This window comes from Silurus aristotelis (assembly GCF_946808225.1).
Source record: "Silurus aristotelis genome assembly, chromosome: 16".
NCBI classification, from domain to species: domain Eukaryota; kingdom Metazoa; phylum Chordata; class Actinopteri; order Siluriformes; family Siluridae; genus Silurus; species Silurus aristotelis.
Window position 1 is genome coordinate 931,135 of NC_139589.1, and position 10,415 is coordinate 941,549.

At 39.0% G+C, this 10,415-nt stretch overlaps 1 long non-coding RNA gene across 1 annotated transcript; it reads left to right on the forward strand.

The window, feature by feature from the left end:
• Nucleotides 1-325: 325 nt before the first annotated feature.
• On the forward strand, nt 326-5,196 carry LOC310739490. The gene is made up of 3 exons (XR_014537404.1): nt 326-1,043; nt 4,784-4,906; nt 5,052-5,196. It is a non-coding gene; the product is annotated as an uncharacterized lncRNA (long non-coding RNA).
• Nucleotides 5,197-10,415: the final 5,219 nt, after the last annotated feature.

Here is a 10,415-nt window from a genome sequence, read left to right on the forward strand (position 1 = left end):
TTAAAACAGATTTTGAGATTAGTTTGTGATTAATTACGGGTTAACTCATGACAATCATGTGAATAATCAGAATTAAATATTTGAATCCATTGACGGTGATAAACATGTAGAATAAAAGTATCAAGTATAAATTATAGAAAAAAATAATAATATAAAAAAAACGTATATATATATATATAAGAATAAGGCAGAAAACTGAGACTAAATGTGGAATGAAAATATAAATCGAATCAAATATAAATCTTATGTTCAGGTGTCTGACACAATATACAGTATCTTTTGCCTATACAGAATCTCAATAGAATTAAAGAGGCACATCAAAAAGGAAATATAAAGCAGGTGTGACTACAGTAGGTGTGGCGTTGATTTGACTTAAAACTGGAAATTATCGAGTGAAAAATCTTGGTTGACGTTAGAATAAAGGCCATCTAGTGATGTTAAATGTTTGCTGAGTATTTATTCCTGTATCTGTAGGGAAATTGCTGAGTATTCAGTGTGCTTTGTACAGCTGCTCAGGAGTGCATTTCAAGTAACATCCTTATTCCTGCAGCACAGTTTGAGTTCTTGTCTTTAGCACCTGAACCTGTTTATTTTCTCTTTCCTACTTTGTGCTGCCACCCCCCCCCCCCCCCCATCACCACCACCACCGCCACCACCACCTCTTTAATCAGTGCTGCACATCCCCTTCGGCACTTGGTGTCCTTGGTGTGTATTTCATTTCAAGCTGGACGAAGGATTTTGGTCTCTTGCCTGTGGTCAGACAGTTTAGTAATCATTCGTCCTAATGGACTTAAGAATATTTTGACGTGTCTATATTTTCCTATCGTTTCTTAACTCTTATACACAGCTTTAGCTCCTGAACTCTTCTTTCTTGTACCTTTTTTTCACCACATTTTTACTTCTTTCTCACTCACATACCAGGACCAGGTGCCTGCAAAACATTGTGTGTGTCCAGGAGAAGAGAGAATTAGAGGTGGTGAGAGAGTGATGGATGCTCTCCTGACAGAGGACGGATGTTGGAGACACCCTGCAGGACATCTGAGGTACTGCACTGATGTAAAAAAAAAAAAAAAAAAAAAAAGCAATCAAGAGCTTGGAGATTTTAATCCTAAAGAAAGATCAATATGTGTAATGTTATAAATAACGAATTCAGTATAGGAATTTACGATAAATTTGTGAAAGAGAATAGATCATAAATATATTTACAATATAATTTCTTTAAATATAGAAATCAGGCAAAAACAGAAAGATGATTAATTGATAAGCCATAATTATTTTAAATAACAGCTGGAATCTGAACTGCCAGTGTGTTTATAGCCTCAGACCCAACCTACAAACCTCCAATCATTTATTCCTTTCACGTGGGCGAAGAAGATCGACCAGCAGGGGACAGTGTTCATGCAGGATCAAGCTGCGAAGAGAGAGAGAGAGAGAGAGAGAGAGAGAGAGAGAGAGAGAGAGAGAGAGAGAGAGAGAGAGAGAGAGAGAGAGAGAGAGAGAATTGAGTCTATTAATGTTGAAGAAAAGAAAGTAGAGCACCCATATCAGGACCAGCATCATAACTCCAGGCGTCTTGGACGTCCACTCTGTAAATTCACTCAGATACACGACAAGGCCCAAACTCTCCAGACCTCCATGTTTATCAAAATTCCTTAGCTAACACCTAAAGGTCATAACACACATGATCTATGTTATGACCTTTCACTTAATATTATTAGCATCGTAATAAATCATAAAGCAGCATTTATTATTACTCCTCCGTAATATGTAATTTACTACATTGTACAGCTTCATATAATTGCTGACCTTTATTGGATTGAATATCACCCCCGAAATTAATTAATGTACAGGGAACAACTCAAAGAACTATAATAAATAAATGAGGATTAAATCATAATTTTTAAAGGGGGTTTGTCTTATAAAATTGATTTTACAAAATAGAAGTCAGAAAAAAAATCAATAGCCCTAAATGTCAAAAGAATGGTTTCTAATACTGTATATACAACAAAAAAAATTATGATATTGTTTCTTTTTGCTCGATTTCTCCAGCATTAACTATAACAGACACAAATATTATAATAAACAGGATATATTTATATATTTGTGTGTGTGTGTGTGTGTGTGTGTGTGTGTGTGTGTGTGTGTGTGTGTGTGTGTGTGTAATCGAAGGATTTTCCTTTGCTGCACTGCCCTGAATATTAATTCGACCAGAACATGCTAAGATTAAAAAAGCATGCTGAAAAATAATGTCCGTCACTATAACAGTACATAATTAATATGTTCTATTTTCTCCCCAAAGGCACAATTTATTGCATTTCTGCTCGCCATTATTGAGGCCAATAATGAGCATTTCAGCAGCATTAACAACAGCGTTGCTTTGATATGCCAAACAACAAAAACAACAACAAAAACCCTCATTTTTTTAAAAAGACACACTAAATAAAACATATCCCTGCCCGTGTGGCTCTTTCCATGTCTCTTCCCATGAACATGGAGACCATGTTTCCATATATAGACATACAATTTACACACATACGTAGCATTAGCTTTGGCCCAGGCGCTTCTGTTAGACCCAGGTGGGCCTTTGGAAACTTTAGGTTGGGCATAGAGGGATGGGGAACATGTGGAGGACAACAGCAGATGGGTTTTTGGGCATCCCATTAGCACAATGCTAAAACAGCCAGCTGCCTCACTCTGGACTCTGAGGCACATCCCCAAAGTGCATCTACCATCACAGGATCTTCTTTGTAGCCAAACGCCAAGGCAACGAATGGCTGATCTCATATCCATCCACAATATATATATATATAAACAAAAAAAACAATACAATATTAGTTGGCTAGATAACAGTTTTTTCTAGCTAGCTTTTCTTACTTTATAACTGTCTTCCCACCTCACATTATATCCAGACTGAGATACGATAACAAATTCTACCAAAGCACAAAGTAACATCTTAAGTTTATTACAGAGCCTTAATACTGAAAACATCCAAAATTCTAATGCTAACGCTAATCAAGCTAAGTCAGCTAGCTAATGACTTACCTCTGTAAACGTTCCTGTCAAAGTCAAGTTGTCATTTTTTCAGCCATATAAAGTGCAGTACACAGTGAAACGTAATAACGCTCCTTCTGGACCAGAGTGTATTCATTTGAGTTTGTGTGTGTGTGTGTGTGTGTGTGTGTGTGTGTGTGTGTGTGTGTTTGTGAGCCCAGCCCCTTTGTATTGAGAAGATGAATGGCTTGGGGAGTCATGTCTCCTCTGTCTTAGACATTGCTGCTTCTGAATAAACATTTATGTCTAAAGTAGTGATTGTCGTTCATAAACGATTCGTTCAATTTCTACTAAATTCATCGCAAAATCTCCAGAGGTTTTGTACAGGAAACAGATTTAGGCAGATCATCTCATGAGTCCTCTGGTCCGAGTCGTTAATTTTTTTGTCATGTGGCTTCCAAAGACGCTACACAAAGCAATAGATCTTTTTTTGGGTCTGAATATTGACATTATCATTAAAATAATTATAGAAGTCACCTACCAATACCTACCTCACCTCCTCATTACCTCTGTTCCCTTCACCAACATGGCCATTAAAATCAGCCCCAATCACCAATCTTTCATTCTTAGGTTCACCTTCTACCACTTCATCTTACTCACTCCAGAATTGTTTCTTCTCCTCCATCTCACAGCCCACTTGTGGAGCATAAACACTGATGACATTTATCATCACATTTAACTTCCAGCTTCACGTTCATCACCCTATCAGAAACTCTCTTCACCTCCACTACACTCTTACTGTACTCTTCCTTCAGAATACCCCTACACCATTTCTCTTTCCATCCACACCATGATAGAACAGTTTAAACCCACCTCCAATGTTCCTGCTCTTACTCCCTTTCCACTTGGTCTCCTGAACACAACACACAATATTATATATATATATATTAATTTCGAACTATTAAAAATCTAACTTGTAAATGTTCTGTGATTTAATTTTACGCAAAAGAATCGTGTGGCCATGTGCTCGTGTGTAACGAGGTGTAATCTGACTTTCCACTAATGTTCTCCAAAAAGTTTCAAGATTCAGACGGTGCATAGCGTTAGCCTTCTTCTCTTCTACTGTGTGTAGACTAAAAAAAGGCAAATAGGTTATTCTTTTAAAATAAGTATACACACACACACACACACACACACACACACACACACACACACACACACACACACACACACACACACACACACACACACACACACTCTTATACAAGCGCTTTTGTATCGAGCCCAGATCCTGAAGTGCCAGCAGAACTTTAATACGAGGACAACAGGGAACAAAACAAAGAAGAATATCCACACATACATTTGTAATTACAGATCTTCACGCTTAATTAAATGACATTGATGCTAAGGGAGTATGAGGCTTGTACGTGATTACAGTGGATACCTCGGGGGGGGGACACATGCCCCGAGAGGGCTGATCCATCATCGGCATGGTGCAAAAAATGATGGCGAAAAAGCGGTCCAGGATTTCATGGATGGAGGAAACCTACAGGAAATAGGAGGGGTGCAAAATAAAGAGATATATTTATATAGTCTAAAAATATACTGCAGATTAATAAAGAATTGAGCACATTTGCATGACCTCAATCTCATGTATAATGCTAATAGCATAGCTTCTTTTCCTGAGAAGACATTCATAATATGTTAATCGGTCAGCACAGAGATTCATGTGTGTGTGTGTGTGTGTGTGTGTGTGTGTGTGTGTGTGTGTGTGTGTGTGTGTGTGATGCAGGCCCGAGAGGAAGCCCTCATGCAGCCCAGACGGCGCTGTTGCTTTAAACTACACCTCACTAACAGAGGGATTTCCTTGCCTGCACGCCACGTCAATCAAAAAGAGCCTCCATTTTAAAACCAGGTTCGTCAGCATCCATCTGTCCTTCTTCATTCTGCCTCCACACTTCCTCTTTCTTACTTCCTCCATTGTGTGTGTGTGTTTTTTTTTTAAATAGCCCTTTGTTCTTCTTGCCTGTGCATCTATTTTTATCTCTACGTTTCCACAGGAGCACTCATAGTGATGACGACACTCTGGAAATTGGCTCCCGGTTGCCATGGCAACACTATCAAAAGCCCGAGTCAAACAGACACATGCCTGTGTGTGCGTTCTTTCTCTCTCTCTTTCTCTATCTCTGTGTCTGTCCTTCATTCCTTTCGGCTCTAGCTCCGTGTCAGCTTATTTACCTTCATGCCTATACTGTTGTCAGGTTTTTTGTTGGAATAATACGCTGGCCTCCAAAGCACCAAGTGTTCAGGGTGAATTCTCACGCCTTCCGCATTTCCCCCACGGCATACTAATCTAACCCCGCTGTTTTCGATCTGGCTTCCTTTTCCATCCTTCCTTTCTTTCATCCACCCAACCCCTCCTCTTCTCTCTCGTCTCCTTTTGATAATTCAAGCCTGGATTGGGCTGTTCTTACCTCACTGAACCAACTGAAGTGCTGTTGTACAGGAAATTACACCCAGTCTCTATGGAGCACAGGAGATCAGGTTAGCTGGAACTGGTATTTGTTTATACATAATACTCAGATAATAGTGTTCGAGGAGAGTCTGCATCTAAAAGGTATGGCACATCGTTGCTGATGTCTGCTGAAGATGACTGAAAGGTCTGCATGCAGGCTGTTCCTCTATTAGCACTGTTGATATTATTGATACTTATAATTTATTACAATTATTATAAAGTGTTAAGGATGCAACCGAATATGAATGATATATACAGAACAGATCATGTGACCTAAACAGACACATACAGGAGGCCGATATAAACCAAAATTCCCAAAGTAAGTGTACATGATGTTACAGAACCTATGAGCTGTGTTCCACAGTGCTTTATCATATATCTTGCTGCTTATATAAAAAACATAGGAGAAAATGTCTTAAAATGGACTCCATTTTGACTCACCTGTTTGTCACGAATCATGTAGCCTTGTGCTTTGAAGAACATTTCCACTGGAGGAACTGTGCACCTGACCCAGGTGGTCTGTTTTGTAGCAAACAATCCGTATGAAATCCAACAAATTCTTCAAACAGAAGTTAATTTTACATACAGGAGCACATCAGTGATGTCCACAACCGTTTCTATTGTTGGATAAAGAATTTGAACTGCATTTCATTGGCCCTATACTTGTACTCTGCACAATGACAATGAAGTTTAATCTAATCTAATCTAATCTAATCTAGTGTTGTAGATGGTAGAGAGTAAAAGGAGAATTATACAGATTATAATTAAGGACAATAGCAAATGTGTAGAGATTTAGCTGGGACCTGGCAACCCTGGTTAATAACATTAGCTCTTTAGGAAACAGACTGCTGTATGAAACACAGTCGAACAAAGGCACCAGGTCCAAAATCGCACAGAATGAGCAAAAACATAGTAGCTGTACATACAACAACCAGGCATAACATTATGACATTAATGAGTGGTGAAGTAAAGATTATGATCTCTTCATCATGGCACCTGTTAGTGGTTGGATTTAATTATTAGGCAGAAAGTGAACATATTGTCCTCAAAGTTGACGTGTTAGAAGCAGGAAAAATAGACGACAGGGTCATTAATGCACGTGGGGAGAGAACGCTGGTCCATATGAGGAGCTCCTGTTGCCTAAACTGCTGAAGAAGTGCTAGATGTTTGACAGCATGACCACGTCATTTTGTTCGAGGTTATGTTGTATGTCACCTTGCAAAAATAAAAAAGCCGCTACTCAGTTTTGGTATTTTTCTGTATGAATTGCATTTGGAGTTTAATCAGGATTTTAAACTGCAATAAGGCAATGAAGTATGCAAGAAAATACAAACGATATATAGACACAAGGTGGACCATCAGTACGCCCAGCACTCGCTAAGAAAGGTGTAAATGTTGCCATTGTATATCTGCCTGGTCAAATGATTAAAGGCGATCAGTAGCTGTGGCTGTTGCCAGGGTTCCACTGGGAGAGCGCAACGGCAGCTGACCATCCTAATCCACTAAGCACTTCAAATCTCATCTGCCATTTCATTTCCCACCATGTGTCACTAACCGGCTGAGAGGCAGGTACCCACAGAGGGGCCGGCTGTGCTGGTAATGGCCTCACCTACTGGAGCTGTCATCCTGCCAGCCAAGTGTAAGACACACTCCAACCACATACACAAACGAACACACACATTCAGAAAAAAATTGTGAGTTGCGTTGTTAGCGAAAGATGAAATTCCTGCCATTTAATTGAAATGTACTGGACTGAATCGCCCCCTATAAGGTCTGAAATGAAGATGATTAGCCAAAAAAAACCAATCCCACTTGACCTGCCCTTTACAATGATAATCACATGTTGAGTTAATGTAACCTCACTAATAGAAAGCTGACTGTAATGACATAGCTGAGTTTTAATCTGTTGTACATGGAGCAAGTCCTTCAAGGCAAACCCACAAACACATTGCTATCTATCCAGAGCTGCCACTCTGGTGAAAACCACTTATTAGTGTGTGATTAGTGTGATTAAGCCTCAATTTGATAAGCCAGCACATTGTAGCAAGTCAATTCCAACACTACCCTCGATCGCAGACCCAGCCAAATAAAGCAGAGTCCACGTGGCATGATTTTAGCCTCGATTCCCAAATCATAGGATTATTTTATCGGGCTACTCGTGTTTACGTAACGAATTCATGTAAGGTGATTTTTTTCAAGAATGATTTATTTACAACTAGAAGCAAAATTAGCAACCTAACTAACAAATGTGTCGATTGTCATGCGCAGCAGATCCCTGAATCCAGTTCATCATCCATCTATCTGTGGAGGAGAATAAGAACAAATGCCCTAACCCTAACCCATACCTCTGGTTTGCATTAATCCAGTTTGGAGTGTCTGGGTATCCAGCAGAGAGGTAAAGAATAATTATTGTACATTCTGTACATTTAGAGCTGAACAGCCATCAGGATATCATGCTCACCTAAACGTGCTGACAGCACACACAAGACTAGATTGGAAAGAATGAAAAGAGGGCAGGTCAGTATTATTGATGTTTCTGTATTAGTGGTTTCCTGCTCAGAATTTGAGATGAGCAGAGACATGCTTTTCAAAATCTTCTAAATCTAATTTGAGCATTTGGGCTTTATGTCGGAATATGCTGATGCATTTTTTTCTCAATTTGGCATAAATATATGACAATATAGCACTGGCAGCAACAATACAAGCACTTCTCGCTAATGTCGAAGCATCCTACTTCAATGTAATTGCTTATGTGCCGTGTTCACACTTTAGGAGGTCTCAGCAAATCCATACAGAGACAAGAGGGCTGGGACCTTGGCGACGGTTCATCTGCTCTCCTGAGCTTTGATCATCTGCTGGGAACGTAAGCAAGTCACGCAAGTGTCCTGGCACTTTCACGCTGTCTGTCTGCTCTCCCCGACGATTCTTGACAGCATTTGCGGATGAAGAATGTCTCCATCTCTACTACAGTCTGTGTGAACGTGTAGGCCCAACGTCTGGGAACGTTTTCTCCTACGAACAATGACCATATGTGCGGCTTGGGGACAAGTAGGCAATCAGCAACAGTGTCTTGGGTCACACGCCATTGAATTCAGCCCAATCAATAGTGGCAATGAGAGTCATGCATGGTGCTGGTGGAGGAGGTTATCAATACCCATATTCCCTCAGGAAAAGGAGCAGAGCCCACGTAAATCAATCTCATCTGTTAGACTGTGTTCGGTCTGTGGAACAGGACACACATTCGAGATTTTCATTGAGTAGGACTGAAAAAGTTCCACTGAAACTTGCTCGCAGGATGAAAAGTTTTACTGGAAAACTGTGAGCAAAATCGCACAGTGGGAATCATGGAGTCTGCAAATTTAGACAAATTTACATAAAAACTAATTTTTTTGATATATGAATTATACGCACATTTTTCTTTATTGCAAATCATCAATTTTCAATCAAAAGATTTAGAATTAATTTTCATGTCTAATAAGTAAAAAAATATAATTAGAAAAAAAAAAAACTATAATGCTATAAAACTAAAATGCTATATATATATATATATATATATATATAAATGACATTTATGATATAATAAATATGGTACAAAATATTGTTTTAAATACATACACAGAATAAATATATATATATATATATTCATTCATTCATTCATTTTCTCCCGCTTATCCGTAATTCGGGTCGAAGCACCGTCCCTTAGGTGGTGAGCCCACGGGAAGGCGGCCCCACATCACTCCGACGTCACGGACCTTGATATTTCCCTTGTAAGGAACCCCCGGAGCATAGAGGGTTAAGGGCCTTGCTCAAGGGCCCAAGAGTGGCAGCTTGGCGATACCGGAGCTTGAACCCCAGACCTTCCGATCGGCAACCCAGCGCCTTAACCGCTGGAGCCACCACACCCCCTATATATATATATATATATATAATTTCCAAAATAATAATGAACTATATATACACAATCGTGTAAAATATAAAGTGTAGTGTATAATTCAGGTATCCAATTTTACATACTACATATAAAATAAATTATTTTTTGCCAGCTTTAAAGCGCCAAGAAATGTTTCTAACAACCTAAATAAATATACCTCATACATAAAATAAAACACCAAATAAACTCTAATGAGAAGAAATACATAATGATTTATCATCGACCAGTTCTGTCTGGACTTCATGAGATGTAAATACGACAGAAGGTAGAAATATGTGCCATGTGGTGTGTGTGGGTGTGTGCACGAGGCACCGGGATTTCCTACAGAAACAGATCCTTCCCTGTCTTCCTACACAATCAAAAAAATTGTTTCTGGGAGGAATGGATGGATTTGTATATAAATAATATATATTTAGTGATGATTAATTTTTTTATATAGTAAAAAAAAATACAGACGTTATTTTCAAACAGATCTTTTGATTATTGATCTTTTGTATGACCTCGATGGAAGATCAATGCACCATGCGTATGTATATTTATGTCCTTGTGTGTGTGTGTGTGTGTGTGTGTGTGTGTGTGTGTGTGTGTGTGTGTGTGTCTACATGCAGATTTTGAAGATGTCACCACATTTCTTACAGTCCATAAAAGTAAAAGACACACGTATTCAGTTTAATTGAAAATGTACTAAACTTTCTATAAATACATCATTTATAAACAAAACTAAGACATTTAAAATGTACCAGGACCTAATAATTTCATTTTTAATATCATTCCTGGAAATATTTACTTACAGATCATCAGGGTTGTGAATGACACCTAACCACTGCCTCTCCCTCCGTCACTACAGGCACAGATTATCCTCTGATCCTCAAAGGTGTCTATTACCTCATTGTTAACACACACACACACACACACACACACACACACACACACACACACACACACACACACACACACGGGTGAAATTCTTTGTGATGG